Raw genomic sequence first — 22,384 nt, 5'->3', positions numbered from 1 at the left:
TAATGCCAAACAAACACTTACCAATCGACGGATTTAAGTTGCTCCAGTGTCACAAGATGCGAAAGTCCCGATCGTTTGGTCTGCACATTTTACCGGCGATGCTAAGGCAGACATGGCACAGAGATGTATGGATATCCTGCAGATGCATTTCCAACGATAAAGTCAACAAAATCACAAAGGTGAGTTTTGTTGATGTTATTTACTTATGTGCTAATCAGACATATTTGGTCGTGGCATGACTCCCAGCTAATCGATGCTAACATGCTATTTAGGCTAGCTGTATGTACATTTGTAGCTATATTTGCATCCAGCCTTTCTCTCCACCCACATTTAATGCCAAACAAACACTTACCAATCGACAGATTTAAGTTGCTCCAGTGTCTGCACATTTTACAGGCGATGCTAAGGCAGGCATGGCACAGAGATGTATGGATATCCTGCGAAACTCAATCGAAGGCGATCGCCGATTCGCGTCAATAGCTATTCGCTCAATAGCTTCAGTTTCTTCTTCAATTTCGTTTTCGCTATCTGCCTCCATACTCCAACCATTTGTTTCAATACATGCGTAATCTGTTGAATCGCTTAAACCGCTGAAATCCGAGTCTGAATACGAGCTAATGTCGCTATATCTTGCTGTGCTATCCGCCATGTTGGCATCACTAAATGACGTCACAGGAAAATGGACGACGGATTTAAAGATAGCGAAAATCAGGTACTTTAAAGCCTTTTTTCGGGATATTCCATGATGGGTAAAATTTTGAAAAAAACTTCGAAAAATAAAATAAGCCACTGGGAACTGATTTTTATTGGTTTTAACCCTTCTGAAATTGTGATAATGTTTTCCTTTAAGACTTTAGCTTACAAACTCGTTCGGTACACCCCCATACCAAAGCAAAACTCCCGTACCGAAACAGTTCAATACAAATACACGTACCGTTACACCCCTAGTTAGACGTCCCCTAAAGGTGACTGTGTAAACAGAGCGATGTCCCCATTAAGTCAGCATTAAAATAACACACCCACACATACTGGTTGTCATTTGGAATGGGGACCAAGTTTTTGATCATAACTTGTGGGGACCACCCTTTCTACAGGCTGTGGAGGCATTTTTTTTTTTTTTTTGGTAAAATGGCCACTGCCCAGTTAGCTCATACACGTCTTTATACCTCTGGATTGATGAAGTAATTATGCTGATCATACTTACTGGGGACCGTGGGTAAAAAGAGTTAATATGGTTCATGGGGACCAAATTTTAAGTCATTTTGCATAATTCACACAAATTTGCTTCCACAGACGCGGAAGTAGATTTTCACAACAAAGTTCTAAAGCTTAGTGATGTATATAATAGAATAGAAAGCACTTTATTGATCCCTAGGGGAAATTCAGCAAATATCAGATATATCAGATTGTAGGTGGGTTTATTTTGTACCCTTCGCGTTCATATTTCACTGTTTGTTGGCTTTTTTTTGCGTTTCACTTTATTGTAAAATATGTCGATCGAAAGGGGGTGTGACATTCATATTTTGTCAATATTCAGTGTTTTATCGGTCATAAAAAATTTTTTAAATACAATTCTTTTTTTTAAGGCGTTCTGTCACGTTTTTAGCATTCAATCAGACATTATTGTGAGGTTTTGTATTAGTGTTCCTAAAAATAGATATTCCGGTAGATATAGATATTCCCAGCCACATTTTTTTCTCTAAATGTGGGCCCCCGCGTCAAAATAACTGTCCAGGCCTGCTTTAAGGTAATAATGTTTTATAATCATGCTGTATGAAAATGTCATCCTAAGGAACACTAAACCAGAAAAATGTATTAGTTTTAACTAAGGATGGAGACCATACAGCAGTGGTTCTCAAATGGGGGTACGCGTACCCCTGGGGGTACTTGAAGGTATGCTAAGGGGTAAGTGACATTTTTTTTTTTAATTATTCTAAAAAAAGCAACAATTCAAAAATCCTTTATAAATATATTTATCGAATGATACTTCAACAAAATATGAATTTAAGTTCATAAACTGTGAAAAGAAATGCAACAATGCAATATTCAGCGTTGACAGCTAGACTTTTTTGTGGACATGTTCCATAAATATTGATGTTAAAGATTTCTTTTTTTGTGAAGATATGTTTAGAATAAAGTTCATGAATCCAGATTGATCTCTATTACAATCCCCAAACAGGGCACTTTAAGTTGATGATTACTTCTATGTGTAGAAATCTTTATTTATAATTAAATCACTTGTTTATTTTTCAAAAAGTTTTTAGTTATTTTTATATCTTTTTTTCCAAATAGTTCAAGAAAGACCACTACAAATGAGCAATATTTTGCACTGTTATACAATTTAATAAATCAGAAACTGATGACATAGTGCTGTATTTTACTTCTTTATCTGTTTTTTTCAACCAAAAATGCTTTGCTCTGATTAGGGGGTACTTGAATTAAAAAAATGTTTGCACGGGGTACATCACTGAAAAAAGGTTGAGAACCACTGCCAAACAGAATCACAGTACTATTAATGCCAGGATTCACTTTTCAAGAAAATGTATTTTCTCTTTTAACCATATTCGAAAAACGTAAACAAAATAACACAAATTTCCCTGTGGTGGGATCAATAAAGGGTTATCTTATCTTACCTTAAACAACATCTTCAGAATGGATCTGACTATAATTTAAAAAGGTTTCCCTTTAGGGGACCTGTTTTTTTTTTTTGTCCCCATGCCGTCAGAGGTCCCCTAAAGGGGACTGTGTAAACAGAGCGATGTCCCCATTAAGTCAGAATTGCCAGAACACGTACACGTACACACACACACACACACACACACACAGGCTACTGTTGTTCCCCGCATTTGGCCTTCACGGTGCACGTATCCGTTCAACTCTAAATTCTACAGCTGGAGGACAAATAGAGGCTTTGCGGCAAAATTTATAGGATTGTGTGACTACAAATCTTCCTTGGAGCACAAGCAGCAAATAGAAAAAAGTCAGCGATATAACACCAGCTCGAGGTGGTTTTTATAGCTTCTAAATTACACTTCCGAGTAACGGCCTTCCCGTGTTTGAACGTAAAAGTCTTCTTATCTCCGTACTGCTGTATTTGTACTTTAAAATGTGTTATTGATTTTTTTGCATGATTATTGGAAAACTGGCAAAACCCGAATTGATTTGTTTCTTGTATAATTGAAAAGGATAACTTGAACACCAAGAAATGGGACCGAAAGATTTTTGGGGGAAATCGAATCAGACCAAAGACTATAAAAATGGGAGCCATTACCACCCTGCTTGGCACTCAGCATCAAGGGTTGGAATTGGGGGTTAAATCACCAAAAAATCAAGGCGTTGGGGGGATCCGGTTTGGTGGCTGCAGGATTAGATCCCTGCTTTTTGCAGATGATGTGGTCCTAATGGCTTCATCTGGCCGGGATCTTCAGCTCTCACTGGATCGGTTCGCAGCAGAGTGCGAAGCGACCGGGATGAAAATCAGCAGTCCATGTTTTTTTCCCGGAAAAGGGTGGAGTGCCATCTCCGGGGTAGGAAGGAGACCTTGCCCCAAGTGGAGGAGTTCAAGTACCTAGGAGTCTTGTTCACAAGATAGGGAAGAGTGGATCGTGATATGGACAGGCGGATCGGTGTGGCGTCATCAGTAATGCGGACGCTGTATCGATCCGTTGTGGTGAAAAAGGAGCTGAGCCGGAAGGCAAAGCTCTCAATTTACCGGTCGATCTACGTTCTCATCCTCAGCTACGGTCATGAGCTTTGGGTTATGACCGAAAGGAAAAGATCACGGGTACAAGCGGCCCAAATGAGTTTCCTCCGCCGGGTGGCGGGTCTCTCCCTTAGAGATAGGGTGAGAAGCTCTGCCATCCGGGGGGAGCTCAAAGTAAAGCCGCTGCTCCTCCACATCGAAAGGAGCCAGATGAGGTGGTTCGGGCATCTGGTCAGGATGCCACCCGAACGCCTCCCTAGGGAGGTGTTTAGGGCACTTCCAACTGGTAGGAGGCCACGGGGAAGACCCAGGACACGTTGGGAAGACTATGTCTCCTAGCTGGCCTGGGAACGCCTCGGGATCCCCCGGGAAGAGCTGGACGAAGTGGCTGAGGAGAGGGAAGTCTGGGCTTACTTGCTTAGGCTGCTGCCCCCGCAACCCGACCTCGGATAAGCCGAAAAAGATGGATGGATGGATCACCAAAAATGATTCCCGGGCGCGGCCACCGCTGCTGCCCACTGCTCCCCTCACCTCCCAGGGGGCGATCAAGGATGATAGGTCAAATGCAGAGAAATTTTTGGCCACACCTAGTGTGTGTGTCATTGGTACTTCAACTTTAAATTGATTATATTAGCGTAATTTGGAGAATTTGCTAAAAATTTACCGGGAAAAGCGGTGATTGCTGACAATTTTGAGAAACTTGCTCTTTTTTATCGTTCTAAAAGCAGGGGTTGTCAGACTTGTTTTCATGGAGGGGCCACATCACAGTCATGGCCGCCCCTCAGAGCAGTGTTTTTCAACCTTTTTTGAGCAAAGGCAAACTCTCTACCCCTTTGCAACCCTAGTTGGCAGCCATTAGGTGGATGTTTAAAGACTTCTGTATGTGGCAGATAGTTGACAAATATTCAACACCATGGCTCATTTATAGTCTATTTGCTCTGCAGCAATTACATAAAATACACAAACAATCCAACACCCCCACCCCTCTTTAGAGCGTGTTTGTGTATGGGTTTATGAGCCGGGGGTTTGTTAGAATTGCTGAGGCGTCAGTTTTCGCAGCTGCATACAACAGAAGACGACACACAGCCGGAATTATTCACGGCAAATGAAAACAATTCTTTTTTTTCTTCTTTTATGTGTCAGAAACGTCCTCGTTTTCAGCCGTCAGCCACCTGGCGCGTGTACGCCGAGTCGCTCCCTGGTCGCTTCCTTCCCGCAGACGTACGGCAAGTGTGCACACCAGGCCTCACGTCTCATCATCCATCATCTTGTTTCCACTGGTTCTCGTCTCTTTCCCCAGATTAACTATGGTATCTGTGTCAGTTGCTGCTGCAGCGGCCCTTTTTTTTGGGTAGGGACGCTAGGGACACGTCCCTACCAATATCCAGCCGCAACTGTGTAGTAACTATCAATACAAGCGCTCCCCGTAATGTTTAGTCAATGATTATGGCACAGAAAGGGTTAAATGTCGGTCTCTGCTAGAAGTCCGGCCTCTAACCTAAATATCGCTCCCTGATTGGTTGCCGCTTTCATGCTAACTTACGTGTGATTGGCTGTCCCCGCTGTCACTCCTTCTTCTTGTAGAAGCTAGCCTACATGCTAGTTGCTAGCGAGCGGACGAGAGTGTCACGCCAAATTTCTTCCCCCCTACAACCCCCCCATTTACTTCCGGGGTCATGATTAATACAGACGTTTTGTTAACGCTATATTATAAAAATACAGACGTTTTGTTAACGCTATATTGTAAAAAAAAATTTAAAACAATTTACAAACACAAGCTATGGGATGACGCATTTACTTCCGGGGTCACGTTTCCTCTTATGTCATCCCATAGCTTGTGTTTGTAAATTGTTTTTTAATTTTTTTTATAATATAGCGTTAACAAAACGTATGTATTTTTATAATGTAGCGTTATATTTTTATAATATAGCCTTAACAAAACGTCTGTATTAATCATGACCCCGGAAGTAAATGAGGGGGGGGGGGGATTGTAGGGAGTAGAAATTAGGCGTGACAAGAGGCAGTGCAACTCGGTGTAAGTTGTAAGTTCTAACTTGTAAGTAAGTGTAAGTTGTAAGTAAGTGTAAGTTGTAAGTAAGTGTAAGTTGTCAACATGTTCGGCATTTGTTGTTCCTGGCACACGATAGCTAGATGGATTTTAATATCAGTGCTGTGATTTACATTGTGTTTGTGTCTGTTTGCGTGCGTGTGTGCTGTAGGTTTTGAAGGATGTCAATGAAAAGAAAACTGGATATAAGAGACTTCTTTAGGAGTCAAACTGTAAGTTACTTCAAGGGTGTATAGAGGTTCAGCAATATTGAATCATTCAACAATATATCACTCCAGTCACGCCCCTTAGAGTGCTATAATAAGCATATACCATGGACTGGAGTGATATATTGCTTTTATAAAACGGTTACAAATAAAGGCATTAATAAATAGGAATACTCAATCAATTCAATGTAGTTTCATTCAACCAGAAATCCATATTATCCAACAAAATAGCCTCACTGTGGAAAAAATAGTCCCACCTATCCAGACGTTAGCTCCAAATTAGCACTGCATCTCGTCTTTTCCTCCGCTTTTTTTCAGGTGAAAGTCAATGCTCAGTCCCCTTTACCATTGTTAACACTCCCCGGAGGTGAAAGTTAACCTTAAACATGTGAATTCAACTACTTTAGTCCGTTTTTTAACATCGTAAAAACATCAGCTGTCTTTTACTACGGACTGCAACAGTCCGTTGTCATGGATACATGACAACAACTTCCATTCATACCAGTCATGCGTGCCTGAGGCGGAGTGATAGCCTGCGCTGTGATAAGGCTTTAGAATATTTAAACCACGGTTAACAGTCAATCAGATCGCCGGATTTCACCTTTCCGTTTTATTTTTGAAATAATTTTTTAGTTTCATGTATTTGTGTAGAAGTGAGCAACGGTTTGAAAATACCAAAGTGGTGGAAATACAATAAACCCTCACTAGATGATCATGTGATTTTACAATGCTAAAATATAATTCATTAATATGAAGTAATATTATTACTTAGTAAAAGCCTTTTTGCTCAAGCAGTAACTGTACCATCAAGCTCTATGGTCATTGTCCTGAATATATCTGTCATGCATCAACATATTTTTGGCCAGCAGTTCATTTTTGTGACAGACCGGCGGAGGCATGTTTGGCTCTTTGAAATAGGAACAACCAGTGGACACTAATCTGTTTGTATTTGAGTATTAGTGACAAACATATTTACAGTACAAAAGCAGCGATAGAAAGAAGTAGTTGAAGGGAAAAATTGTGAGTGATTTAAACACAAGTTGGGGAAAGATTATTACAGTTTATTTATGTTTATTTACAATGTTGTATTGCATTGATGTATTTCTGATGTTGTTGATGGACAGTAGGCTATGTTAATTGACACTATGATGCACAGTTGCACTACAGCCCTACACTAAAGAGTAAAGATGAGAACTCTTGAAAGTTGTCTCCTTTGCTTTCATTTTAGTTGCTTTACCCTATAACATCTGCATGACGTGAAATTATGATTGCTAATGTAAAAAAAATAAAGAGTAAACTTTCAGAGTGCTGCCTTGGAGCACTTTTGTGTCCCCACCAATCTCAAAATCAAACCTACTCCCTTGGGGGGTCGTGTCGCTGACAGGACCCCTGATACCGTGATAGTGGATATTTCTCCAAGATTTTTGTTGCCCTAAACAGGATTCAGTTGGAAAAAAACTAAAGCGAAAGGGGGACTAGAAATGGTGGCCTAGTGGGCGGCCTCAGCTCAGGTCAAAGGCCAGCGAGAAGAGGTAGGTCTTAAGGAGGGTTTTTGAAGACCCATAGACTCCCACCTCAACCTCCTCATGCTCTCTCAGGGAGAGCATGTCCCAAATTCCAAACTGCTGTTTTGAGGCATGTTAAGAAAAAAATAATGCATTTTGAGACTTCAATAATAAATATGGCAGTGCCATGTTGGCATTTTTTTCCATAACTTGAGCTGATTTATTTTGCTAAACCTTGTTACATTGTTTAATGCATCCAGTGGGGCATCACAACAAAATTAGGCATGATAATGTGTTCATTCCACGACTATATATATCGGTATTGGTTGATATCGGTGTGGGGAGGCGTGGCCACTAGACCCACAGCGAGGAGGCGTGGCCAGCGGCGAGGCGCACCGGGATCGACACTGACATGGATGTCAGGTGTGTGGATCGAATAATGTATTCATTCCACAACTGTATATATCGGTATCAGTTGATATCAGTGTGGGGAGGCGTGGTCGGCAGACCGACAGCGAGGCGGGGCACGCCGGGGGCCGACCCCGAGATGGCGGCAAGGAGGCGTGGCCAGCGACAAGGCGGGGTGCGCTGGGATTGACACCGACAAGGATGTCAGGTGCGAGGATCAAATAATGTATCATTCCATGACTATATATTGGTACCGGTGTGGGGAGGTGTGGCCGGGAGACCGACAGCGAGGATGGCGGCGAGGAGGCGTGGCCAGCGGCAAGGCAGGGCGCGCCGGGATCGACACCAACATGGATGTCAGGTGTGTGGATTGAATAATGTATTCATTCCACGACTGTATATATCGTATCGGTTGATATCGGTGTGGGGAGGCGTGGCCGGCAGACCGTCAACGAGGCATGCCGGGGGCCGACCCCGAGATGGCGGCGAGGAGGCGTGGCCAGCCGGGATCGACGCCGACATGGATGTCGAGTCCGTGGATCGAATCATGTATTCATTCCACAACTGTATATATCGGTATCGGTTGATATCGGTGTGGGGAGGCGTGGCCGGCAGACCGGCAGCGAGGCGGGGCATGCTGGGGGCCAAACCCCGAGATGGCGGTGAGGAGGCGTGGCCAGCGGGGAGGCGGGGCGCGACGGGATCGATGCCGAGATGGATGTCAGGTCATGCCCACCTGGACCCAATTATATAATCTCCGGCCAGTGTGTTAAAGGGCGGCAGCCGTGAACGACGAAGAAGAAGGAGCTGGAGAGACGCGAGCACCGCAGGAAGAGCGGAAACAACCGAGAGCGAGACGAAGAGGAGGGCGGCTGAAAAGCAATCGGAGGAGTGAACGGTTTGAGGGAAGAGAAGCTGAAAAACGACCCAAACTGCACAGAAAGTTTATTGAAAAATAGACAGTCACAAACTCCTCGACGTCATGTCTGTACTTGGTGGTCCATGGAACCCGGACGAAAGTGAGGGACTGTCACAAACGGTATCGGTAATTAAGACTTGGACAATATCGGAAAATCGAATATCGTCAAAAAAGCCATTATCAGACATCTCTAGTTAAAACTGTAATGCTGCACCTTAGGCAATAACTTAAATTTCCGACAAATACAATAATTCACTAGGGATGATGTTTGATAAGAAATTATCGAGTTCGAGCCCGTTATCGAATCCTCTTATCGAACCGATTCCTTATCGATTTTCTTATTGAATCCAGATAGGTTGTTGTATGTGGAAAAAAAACCACAATATTTGGTTTAACAAAAGCTCAAATTGATTTTATAAGAAAACAATAAAATAAAATAAATACAAACAGATCTGAAAACTCTGGAGTGTTGTAGGCTACAATATAACATTAACGTTATCAGACACGTACCAAAAGGCCAAAGTTAACGTTACCATTTGCCACTGACTATGCTTAGGTAACGTTAGTCTCGCTAACATTACTACAGTCCTGGTTGACATAAGAGGTAACCTTATTTTAGCCTAAAGGCTACAAGTGAGCAAATATGGAAATTAACAGGCAACAGTTAACGTTAGTTACCGTATTTTTCAGACTATAAGTCGCAGTTTTTTTCATAGTTTGGCCGCGGGTGTGACATATACTCCGGAGCGACTTATGTGTGAAATGTCAGCAATCGTCACTTACACTTCAACCAATAAGAATTTGGCGGGGGAGGGTCATGGCAGAAATGCATTGTGGGTCATGGAATGCTAACTGCTATATGCTACTGCTGTAACTATTGAAATGGATCATTTCATCGTTGGCGGTAACTTATAAAAACTGAGAAGGGCTGAACAAAAACGGCACCGAAAAGGAAATCATGTACTGCAGATTACAAGCTGGACGTAGTGAAATATGCAGAATAAAACGACAAGAGCAAGCGGCGCATACCTTTGGAGTTGGCAGAGTTGTTTAGAAGTGACATCAAGGAAGAAGATTTCATGGGATTTATTGATTAGAAGTGACAGATTGTTTGGTAAACGTATAGCATGTTCTATATGTTATAGTTATTTGAATGACTCTTACCATAATATGTTACGTTAACATACCAGGCACCTTCTCAGTTGGTTATTTATGCGTCATATAACGTACACTTATTCAGCCTGTTGTCCACTATTCTTTATTTATTTAAAATTGCCTTTCAAATGTCTATCCTTGGTGTTGGGTTTTATCAAAGAAAATTCCCCCAAAAATGCGACTTATACTCCAGTGCGAAGTATATATGTTTTTTCCTTCTTTATTATGCATTTTCAGCCGCTGCGCTGTATACTCCCGAGCGATTTATAATCCGAAAAATACGGTACTCACTGGCAGCGTCTCTGGGACTGCAGGTTGAAGCAGAGGAAGAGGGGCGTGCTTCGTCATCTCTGTCGCTGCTTCTCCACGTGTCAAAGATACGCCCCGGTTCTCGAACGTTCAGGTTATGTGCGGCCTGAACATGTTTCAACATGCTTGTTGTACTTCCCCCCCCCTTACATGAGAGTGAATCCTGTTAATAATTGCATATTGCCGTTTCCTAGTCATATTTTTTTGTAAAGTGAACCCATGCTTTGAGGCGTTTTTTCCGGTCCATTATTCATGCTGCTTTCTCTATCTGCCGCCTAATGACTGAGCTACGTCATTTCCTGTGATGTCCCACAGGGCATTTCCTGTGGGACGGGATTCGTTCCCAGGAATTCGAATAAAGACCCAATTTTTTTTTTTTTACTATAGTAGCCCCGATACTGGGAACCGCTTCTTAAAAAGGGATTCTGTTGTGTTTTTAGTGTTTTCCTGCCTTCTCCTTCTGTCTGCACCTGTTTATTTACTGATTCGTCCTCGGCGAGGGGCGGACCTTGAGGCACACCTGCTCGCAATTAGCACAGCAGTATTTAGGCTCGTCACTGTCAGCTTGGCCTTGTATCCAGAACTCCTCTCTTCACCAGACCTGGCATGTTTTCGCTACTTTGTCCTGAATTCCCTAACCTCTTGTGTGTCTATTTCCTAATCCCCCTGAGGTAAAATAAATTATTTTATGAGACTCTTGCCCTGCTCAATGTGCCCTGGCCCTTTCTCCTGCCGACCTCTGAGGGACCTATTTTGTCCAGATTTCATGTTGTGCGTTTCTGCCCCATCACCCTTAGCTATCCCTTTTTGTCTAATTAAATGTTTTCATTTTTTGGTACTTCCACCTTGTCTCCCGTCTCTGCATCCTGGGGTCACCCCCACTTGAACAAGACTTTTACAGATTTGAGTCCATGGAATCGGTTCTTTTCTTATCGAACAACCCGAAGAACCGGTTTCGAACATCACATCATTTAATTCACTCTGTTCAAACCGTTGCACTTCCCTAGAAATCCATGTCAAAGTCAGCCGGAATATGCTCCATCTTAGCGGTGACCCGGAATGAGGAGAAGCGGCAGAGCGAAGGAATGTAGACAATACCTTTCTGCACGATCATCAGAAGCATGAATATTAATAGGGAGTAAAGCGAGCTTCCTGCCACTTAGCAGAAGGAGGGTGACAATGTGCGATAATGTCGTACATCCTTGTGCAGGAACCCACCACCCCTTCATTCTATTCCTGGCGCCCATAGTGCCTGGAAAAGCACTTTTAGGTTTGTGCATACGCCATTCTGACTGAGCAGAATATTGATCCATAAATGACAAAGAGCCGGTTGTTAGCGTTTAGCCAGAGAAGGGGGGGATTTTTGGAGGGTAAGAAGCCAAAAGGCAGCGGTGACTCCGCGTTAATTAATTAGCACCCGGTGGGATCACTCCTTGAATGCGTTCGTTTAAAGGGCATCGTGTTTATTGACAAGGTCAATTAAATAATCCAATCTACAGGTTTGTTTGCCTGCGAGGACATGAATTACATTATCTGAAAATAAATGCCTGCCTTTTGTTGTCATTGAAGAAGCCGTGATAAAAAAAATAGTCTCCAAGCTGCGGCATTGCGTTTGTTACATGACAGTGTTCTTTAGGGATGTCCGATAATATTGGACTGACGATATTATCGATAAATGCTTTAAAAAGTAATATTGGAAAATATCGGTATCGGTTTAATGATTACCGGTATCTAGGGGTGTAAGAGTACTTGTTTTTGTATTGAACCGTTTCGGTACGGGGGTTACGGTTTGGTTCGGAGGTGTACCGAACGAGTGTCCGCACGTTGTGTAAACAATGCACACCGAGGCACAACACACGGCATGCTAGCAGCGACCGGGCTACGATAGACTGACCATACCTCCTCTTTTCACCAGATATGTCCTCTTTTGCGGGGCTGTCTGGGTGGAGTTTCTTAAATGCCTCAAATGTCCGGCATTTTAAGTTAGGGTGGCGTGTATTTTCAATGTTCGTTTGGGGTTAAGAAGGGGTCAAAAACAAAACAAATTGTGCACGCAGCAGCATTCGTGAGGGAGGGGCAGAGACAGAGAGCGAGAAAGTTATGATAAATGCGCATGCGTCGCCAGGCTCTGTTTTTATCCATAGATTTATCAGATTAAATGTTTTATTATCTATAGCAGGGGTGTCAAAAGTGTGCCCCAGAGGCCATTTGAGGCCCACAGCTAATGTTTTAAAGGCCCACAGCACATTCTAAAAATACTATTAAAATAAACAAAAACATAAACAAAAGTGAAATAAAATAGCTTGAGGGCTAAATGTAATTTAGAAAAAGTTTCAATGTTGACTAATAAAACAAAGCTGTTTTTTTTTCTTTCAAACTGTCATTGCTCAAAACATAAAATTGAATCAAAATCAATTTTACTATGAATTATTGACCTATCCAAGGTTCCCATTACTTCACATCTAATATTCCAGTAAGAAAAATATTTTTGGTAGAAGATTTTGCTATTTTTGGTAAATAAATAACCCAAAAATGTATATTTTGTTGTTTTTTTACTGTACCGAAAATTAACCGAACCGTGATGTCTAAACCGAGGTACGTACCGAACCGAAGTTTTTGTGTACCGTTACACCCCTACCGGTATCTGTTTCAATATGTAAAATGTATGACTCTTTAAAACGCCGCTGTACACGGACGTACGGAAAGGTACAGAGCGCCAATAAACCTTAAAGGCACTGCCTTTGTGTGCCGGCCCAATCTCATAATATCCACGTCTTTTCACACACACAAGTGAATGCAAAGCATACTTGGTCAACGGCCATACAGGTTACACTGAGGGTGGCCGTATAAACAAGTTTAACACTGTTACAAATATGCGCCACAGTGAACCCACACCAAACAAGAATGACAAACACATTTCGGGAGAACATCCGCACCGTAACACAATATAAACACAACAGAACAAATACTCAGAACCCCTTTCAGCACTAACTCTTCCGGGACACTACAATATACACCCCCCCCCCCCCCCCCCCCACCTCAACCTCCTCATAGTCTCTCTCAGGGGGAGAGCATGTCCCAATTTCCAAGCTGCTGTTTTGAGTCATGTTAAACAAAATAATGCACTTTGCGACTTCAATAATAAATATGGCAGTGCCAAGTTGGCATTTTTTTTCCATAACTTGAGTTTATTTATTTCGGAAAACTTTGTTACATTGTTTAATGCATCCAGCAGGGCATCACAACAAAATTAGGCATAATAATGTGTTAATTCCAAGACTTTATATATCGGTATCGGTTGATATCGGTAATTAAGAGTAAGACAATATCGGAATATCGGATATCGGTTAAAAAACATTATCGGACATCGCTAATGTTAATTTTTCATCGAGATGTTACTCTTTGAATAGGACACGCACGCCTACTCGAGTCAATAAACAAAAACCAAAACTGTCAAGACTAGGACTATGGTGTGGATTGTTTTCCCAAGGTGCTAAGCCAATGGATCGGACATGGCGTGAAGGTAATGATATATTTTAATTTTAACACTCAAAAGTACTACAAAAACATAGGGTATAAACAAAAACTCGCACAAAGGCAAAACTATGGACATAAATCAAAACTTGCAAACTATGGCATGAATAAAGAAAACTTACTTGGAACGAGAAAAGATAAGGAAAAAGAACAACATTGATCATTAGCATGGATAACAAGGGTATATAGAGGGTGATGTCGCCAGACTGACTGCCTGGCCACTGCAGGCTTAAATTGTGATCTGGTGATTGACAACGGGTGCATGAGTCCAAATGAATCAGGTGTGTGACATGAGGACAGGTGAAAACTAATTGGTTGTCATGGAAACAAAGCAGGGAGTGACAAAACAGGAACTGACAAAATCCAAAAACCAAACAGAACATAGCCCACCAGGACATGACAAAAACCAGTGAAGTTGGCACGTTGTGTAAATGGTAAACAAAAACAGAATAAAATGATTTGCTAATCCTTTTCAACCTATATTAAATTGAATAGACTGCAAAGAAAAGATACTTAACGTTCTAACTGGTAAATGTTGTTACGTTTTGCGAATATTAGCTCATTTGGAGCTTATTGATTTGAGTGGACAAATTGAACAGTGTGACGAATCCATCAGACAGATATACGCCAAAAGCCCTGCTTTAAAACTGTTTTCACCCAAGAGCCAGAGTAGCATTAAACAGGCACTGAGTGAGGACAATGTGTCCGTCATGTCCTCATGTGTCGTGTCTTTTTATTTTTTTTGGACTATACTGTGCAATAATGTTATATGTGTGTGTATATATATATATATATATATATATATATATATATATATACATCTTCCTTTTTATCTTTTTTTACTATTTATATTACCAGATTAATGTGTATGCACCTTCGGGAATCTGCTCCAATTTCGTTGTTCTTTGAACCTGTTCACTGTAATAATGACAATAAAACTCTATTCGATTCTAAGAACTTTTAGTTTTGGTTGGTTTTGGCGGCGCCAAAGGACCAAAGCAATAGTGTTTTCATATGGAAGTAGAATTGACTCTCATCAATTTATATATATATATATATATCAATAGGATATTAATGCATATGCATATATTAATAAATATACAAATACAAATGTAATATACAAATAAATAAATGTTTTGTATACTGAGATTTCGAAAATATATACAAATAAAATGTATAAATATAAAATTGTGACATACAAATAAATAAATAAAATTGTATAAATATATGTGGATTTGTAAATATATTTTAGAGATTTGAATATAAATATGCTTGATTTTGTATTTGTATTGAATTTGCATTTGTGGATTGCTTTTTTTTTTTTTGCTTTTGTGTCGATGACACATTCCTCCCACAAGACCTACACACTCCCCTGAACAACCAGCAGAGGGCACTGCAGCCAGAGCGGTCTGGGTCACAGAGCATTATATGCATTATATGCAAAAAGCCCGGAGTTCTCTGCTCAAAAACAATCTAGAGAAAACGCACAACGCGCCTGAGCTAGCTAACGTTAGCGTTGTATTAGCTAATGCTAATTCATCCAGTTAATCTGAAAGACCGTGCTAGCTGCTTATTTTATTGCATCAATGCCCTTAAATGACCTTGTCCCGATGTAGATACTGATCTCTTATCAGGCTGCAGTGCCCTCTGCTGTGTGTAGGTCACATTTATTTGTGCATCTGGTTTGTGGGAGGAATGTCTCGTCGGCACAAAAGCAAAAAAAAAAAAGTGATCCACATGTGCAAATTCAATACAAATACAAAATCCAGCATATTTATATTCAAATCTTAAATATATTTTCAATTACACGTTTATTTATGCTAATTCTTGATTTATTTGCATGTCACATTTTTATATTTATAATTTTTTTGAATACATTTTCAAATCTCAAAAATATATTTACAAATACACGTTTGATTATACAAATTATGTATTTATTTGTATATGTATTAATATATGCATATGTTGATGTATATAAGTTGATGTGAGAAAATTCTACTTCCATATGTTTTGGTGTCTTTTTGGCATTTACAGTAATACACTGAAAAATATACAGTTGTTGATTTGTGGTAAAAAATAAATAAATAACTAAATAAAAACAAACAAACTGGCAGCGTATGTGCCAAAACTGTACTGTAAAATAGCAGTTTTTTAGATTTAAATTACAAAAAAATTTTTACAGTATAATTTCTGGGAACTGAGCTGCCTTCTTTTTTTTTTACCATAAAAACATCAGTACAGTTTTTCTATTTACAGTAATATACAATACATTTTGAGGTGTAATTATTGCAACTTACCATACTTTTTTTAAATTTAAGTTTTTATTAAATCTACTAATAAAATGCATAAAAAACATTGTGTAAAAATAGTATTCACTGTTGGAAGCGGCCTTCCAGGGCCAAACATAACTAACCAACCAAAACTAAAAGTTCTTAAACAGCGCTTAAACGTCTATCCATCTGATGGATTCGTCACACTGTGTTCAGTTTGTCCTTTTCATGTTTTTATTGTTTTAATGATGCGCTTTTGTCGGGAGCTCTGCATCCAAAAATGTATTTTCCTCAGAGGCTCCTAACATTTGATGGCGCGAGTAGTTGAGGCCCGTAAAAGACCGTTATGTGTTAAATGTTTATATCGCGTCATAAAAGTACAACTAGATATTCTCAAGTGCTGTGATGAGTACGCAGATTTGTCCACTGAAGGGAACACAGGCAGAAAAGGTGCACTTGGAGCTTATTGATTTTTCCTGGTGCTGGAAAGCTTGTATTGACGTGACATTTCCATGGCGGCAAAGTTTGCGGCGCAGAGCCAGAAAGGGACGCAGGGGCTCTGTGTAAAATGCTGCGGTAAGCGAAGACGTGGCCGACTTGGACCACCTTTAAAACCCTTGTGTGGGCGGTAAAGGAGAGAAAAATCGGAATAAAAGCAGGGAGGAGGACGTCTCGCCTTTAAACCTCGTATTTTCTACATTATGATTCATAAAGCTTCAGAGGCAACGCCTTACTGCTTACACAGCATTAAATCACCTTGCTCCACTTCCTCCTCCGCCTGCTGCTTTCTCACGGAAAAATATGCTCGCCATTCAAATTCCATGTGCCATTAATAATACAATTAATAATACACATACTCACTTCAATAGTAGGTGAAAGTCAAAAATTTAGTTTTGGCCACAATACCCAGCAATATGTTTGAAGGAGAATAGATGAGGCCTTTAATCCCAGGAACACCAACCGTCAAGCATGGTGGTGGTAGTGTTATGCTCTGGGCCTGTTTTGCTGCCAATGGAACTGGTGCTTTACAGATAGTAAATGGGACAATGAAGAGGATTACATCCAAATTCTCCAGGACAACCTAAAATCATCAACCCGGAGGTTGGGTCTTGGGCGCAGTTGGCTGTTCCAACAGGACAATGACAACAAACACACGTCAAAAGTGGTAAAGGAATGGCTAAATAAGGCTATAATTAAGGTTTAAGAATGGCCTTCCCAAGGTCCTGACTTAAACGTGTGGACAATGCTGAAGAAACAAGTCAATTTCAGAAAACGAACACATTTAGCTGAACTGCCCCGATTGTGTCAAGAGGAGTGGTCAAACATTCAAGCAGAAGCTTGTGGATGGCTACCAAAAGCGCCTTATTGCAGTGAAACTTGCCAAGGGACAGGTACGCAAATATTAACATTGCTGTATGTATACTTTTGACCCAGCAGATTTCCTCACATTTTCATCCATCTCCATCCATCTTCTTCCGCTTATCCGAGGTCGGGTCACGGGGGCAACAGCCTAAGCAGGGAAACCCAGACTTCCCTCTCCCCAGCCACTTCGTCTAGCTCTTCCCGGGGGATCCCGAGGCGTTCCCAGGCCAGCCGAGAGACATAGTCTTCCCAACGTGTCCTGGGTCTTCCCCGTGGCCTCCTACCGGTTGGACGTGCCCTAAACACCTCCCTAGGGAGGCGTTCGGGTGGCATCTTGACCAGATGCCCGAACCACCTCATCTGGCTCCTCTCGGTGTGAAGGAGCAGCGGCTTTACTTTGAGTTCCTCACGGATGGCAGAACTTCTCACCCTATCTCTAAGGGAGAGCCCCGCCACACGGCGGAGGAAACTCATTCGTTCCCATCCTCACCTATGGTCATGAGCATAGGTGAGGATGGGAACGTAGATTGACCGGTAAATTGAGAGCTTTGCCTTCCGGCTCAGCTCCTTCTTCACCACAACGGATCGGTACAACGTCCGCATTACTGAAGACGCCGCACCGATCCGCCTGTCGATCTCACGATCCACTCTTCCCTCACTCGTGAACAAGACTCCGAGGTACTTGAACTCCTCCACTTGGGGCAGGGTCTCCTCCCCAACCCGGAGATGGCATTCCACCCTTTTCCGTGCGAGAACCATGGACTCGGACTTGGAGGTGCTGATTCTCATTCCAGTCGCCTCACACTCGGCTGCGAACCGATCCAGTGAGAGCTGAAGATCCCGGTCAGATGAAGCCATCAGGAACACATCATCTGCAAAAAGCAGAGACCTAATCCTGCGGTCACCAAACCGAAACCTCTCAACGCCTTGACTGCGCCTAGAAATTCTGTCCATAAAAGTTATGAACAGAATCGGTGACAAAGGACAGCCTTGGCGGAGTCCAACCCTCACTGGAAATGTGTTTGACTTACTGCCAGCAATGCGGACCAAGCTCTGGCACTGATCGTACAGGGAGCGGACCGCCACAATAAGACAGTCCGATACCCCGTACTCTCTGAGCACTCCCCACAGGACTTCCCGAGGGACACGGTCGAATGCCTTCTCCAAGTCCACAAAGCACATGTAGACCGGTTGGGCAAACTCCCATGCACCCTCAAGAACCCTGCCGAGAGTATAGAGCACAGTTCCACGACCAGGACGAAAACCACACTGTTCCTCCTGAATCCGAGGTTCGACTATCCGGTGTAGCCTCCTCTCCAGTACACCTGAATAAACCTTACCGGGAAGGCTGAGGAGTGTGATCCCACGATAGTTGGAACACACCCTCCGGTCGCCCTTCTTAAAGAGAGGAACCACCACCCCGGTCTGCCAATCCAGCGGTACCGCCCCCGATGTCCACGAGATGCAGCAGAGTCTTGTCAACCAAGACAGCCCCACAGCATCCAGAGCCTTAAGGAACTCCGGGCGGACCTCATCCACCCCTGGGGCCTTGCCACCGAGGAGCTTTTTAACTACCTCAGCGACCTCAGCCCCAGAAATAGGAGAGTCCACCACAGATTCCCCAGGCACTGCTTCCTCATAGGAAGACGTGTTGGTGGGATTGAGGAGGTCTTCGAAGTATTCCCTCCACCTATCCACAACATCCGCAGTTGAGGTCAGCAGAACACCATCCTCACCATATTCGCACTCACATTTTCAGTAGACCCATAATTCAGCTATCAAATATTTTAGTAATCGAGTATTCTATCAAAAATCCCGATCAATTAATCAAGTAATCGAATAAATCATAATTTTGCTTTAAAAAACAACAACTTTTTTTTTATTTTCTTGTCCAGCTTCTCAGAGAAATCCTATTGTTGATTTAGATGCGTATATCAGCTGTTCTAAAACCTTAATTCTGGCCTGATTTAGCCATTCCTTTACCACTTTTGACGTGTGTTTGGGGTCGTTGTCCTGTTGGAACACCCAACCGTGCCCAAGAACCAACCTGCGGGCTGATGATTTTAGGTTGTCCTGAAGAATTTGGAGGTAATCCTCCTTTTTCATTGTCCCATTTACTCTCTGTAAAGCACCAGTTCCATTGGCAGAGCATAATACTACCACCACCATGTTTGAAGGTAGGTATGATGTTCCTGGGATTAAAGTCCTCACCTTTTCTCCTCCAAAAATATTGTTGGGTATTGTGGCCAAACAGCTCAATTTCCGTTTCATCTGACTGCAGAACGTTCCTCCAGAAGGTCTTATCTTTGTCCATGTGATGCCATACCCATAATAAATTCATAAAAGAACCAAACTTCATGAATGTTTTTTTGTGACCAACAAGTATGTGCTCCAACCACAAAAAATAAGAGTTGTAGAAACTATGGGAAACTCAAGACAGCCATGACATTATGTTCTTTACAAGTGTAAGTAAACTTTTGACCACGACTATACATAATTACTTTTTAGAGAAATTCTGGAAAAACGCTACTGAAAGATTGCTTTTCGGTCTTCATCCATCTTCTGTCAAGGTTTGAGCTGTACTCAGATGTCAGTGAGTAAATTTTACATGTGAAACACACTCTGTAAACTGTTGAATATTTATTGACCGTAAAATCTATTTCAAATCTCTTGTTTGAAGCCATAAACATTAAAGCAATGTTTTTTTTTCCCCATGTGTTTTTTCCCGACTGTTGACTGCGTGGCAGAGATAAGCCTCACCTGGCAGCGGCGGTACTCACTGCTTTTGTCTACTCTCCACCCGTCTCAGCGCTGCCAAGATAAGTGCTTCCTCTCAGGCAGCCGACCATAAAATCAACATTTTACTGCTTCACAGTGAGTACACACATCAGTTTGATCAATGCACACAGGAGGGGGGTGGGCCAGAGACCTCTGGAGTCACATTCCAGCCTCACAAGAGATGAGAGCGAGCTTGTGAGAACTCAGATCATTGAGCATCAATATCTCTGGTTGAGGTACAAAACCCAAAACCAGTGAAGTTGGCACGTTGAGTAAATGTCTTGATATTTTTAGGCCGTGTCACAATATACCCTATATATATCTCCATATTTTGCCTTAGCCTTGAATGAACAGTTGATGCATATAATCACAGCAGTATGATGATTCTACGTGTCTACATTCAAACATTCTTCTTCATACTGCATTAATATATGCTCCTTTTAAACTTTTAAACTAAGTCAATTGACCTAATCTTAAGACTGGTCCTCTACTACCCATTAGTTAGAGGTGGGCACATTCAAACCAGCAGGTGGTGCCTAGTGAGTTCTCCCTGAGGTTTTCTTTCTATATTGTAGCGTCCCGGAGGAGTACGTGTAGCAAGGGGTTCTGGATATATGTTCTGTTGTGTTTATGTTATGTTATGGTGCGGATGTTCTCCCAAAATGTGTTTGTCATTCTTGTTTGGTGTGGGTTCACAGTTTGGCGCATATTTGTAACAGTGTTAGAAGTTGTTTATACGGCCACCCTCAGTGTGACCTGTATGGATGTTGACCAAGTATGCATTGCATTCACTTATGTGTGTGTAAAAGCCGGATATATTATGTGACTGGGCCGGCATGCTGTTTGTATGGAAGAAAGGTGGACATGATGACAGGTTGTTGAGGACGCTAAAGGCAGTGCCTTAAACGCCCCCAATACTGTTGTCTGGGTGGAAATCGGGAGAAACTCGGTAGAATGGTTGCCCCGGGAGATTTCCGGGAGAGGCACTGAAATTCGGATGGTTGGCAAGTATGCGTTAGGACAGGCTTGGTAATTATTTTGACTCGGGTGCCAGATTTAGACAAAAAAAATGTGTCTGGAGGCCGGTTATTTATTTTTAGGAACACTAATACAATACCTCAAAATAATGTCTGATTGAATGCTAAAAACTTTAGGACAGACCGCCTTAAAAAACGTAATGGAATTTCACATTTGTCTATGAACGATAAAACACTGAATATTGACAAAATATGAATGTCACACCCCCTTTCAATCGACATATTTTACAATCAAGTGAAACGCAACAAAAAATGCAACAAACAGTGAAATATGAACGCGAAGGGTACAAAATAAACCCTACAATCTGATATATCTGTGTGGAGAGGGGCGTGTCCTACGCGTCCCCTGCGGGCGGAGCATGTGCGGCAGCCGGTCGTGAAGCAGCAATCAGGTGAGCAGATACCTCAGCTGGGACGAGTTATCTAATCACCTGTTTCCTTTATCAGCAGCGTTGGAAACCATGAGCGGGGCTGGCAAACTGGGACTGAGAGCCAGACAGAGGAGCACGCTGTTGAGCGTGAGAGACAGAAGCTGAAAAGCTGAAAATGAACTCTGAACATTATCAACAGTTGTAAAAAGAATAAAAGAGTGTAAACCACTGAGCCAAGGTGTGGTGTTTCCTGCAAAGGAACAGAGGATCGAGGTCGGAGATGGTCACAATCTGATATATCACTAAGCTTTAGAACTTTGTTGTGAAAATCTCCTTCCGTTGTCTGTGGAAACGCTTTCCGCCCACACTGCTTGGTGCCTCGTCTGAGCTGCTGTGACGTAGATGACCATGGTAAGTAATTTGATGACCATAGTAACTAATTAGATTACCAAAGTAACTAGTATATCATCCAAAAGTGCAGATTCCAACCATTGAAAGACTTAGTATAGTTGAGGACTTACGGTCATTAGAAAACATGACTGCACATCATAATAACAGCTACACTTTACATCTTAAACATTTAACACAATTATTTGGGAATGTCCAGGCAGTCAGATGAAAAATCTTAACGGCCGCATGTGGCCCCCGGGCCTTAAATTGCCCACCCAGGCCTGCGTTACAGACATTAGGTTAGTGGCAACTGATGGAGGGAAATATCTCAAAGGTTCTTAGAAAATTGTCAAACTGCAAAAGGAGGAA

General features: G+C 42.1%; 2 long non-coding RNA genes across 2 annotated transcripts in view; one reads left to right on the top strand and one right to left on the bottom strand.

The window, feature by feature from the left end:
* LOC133556829 (uncharacterized) overlaps nt 1–22,384 on the bottom strand; it is a 33,627-nt gene that overhangs the window by 8,549 nt on the left and 2,694 nt on the right. The window lies entirely within an intron of this gene.
* On the top strand, nt 5,697–21,857 carry LOC133556816 (uncharacterized). Its single transcript, XR_009807604.1, has 2 exons — nt 5,697–5,983; nt 19,948–21,857. It is a non-coding gene; the product is annotated as an uncharacterized LOC133556816 (long non-coding RNA).

Source organism: Nerophis ophidion, linkage group LG01, assembly GCF_033978795.1.
Source record: "Nerophis ophidion isolate RoL-2023_Sa linkage group LG01, RoL_Noph_v1.0, whole genome shotgun sequence".
In the NCBI taxonomy this organism is placed as follows: domain Eukaryota; kingdom Metazoa; phylum Chordata; class Actinopteri; order Syngnathiformes; family Syngnathidae; genus Nerophis; species Nerophis ophidion.
This window is presented reverse-complemented; position numbering and strand designations above follow the sequence as displayed.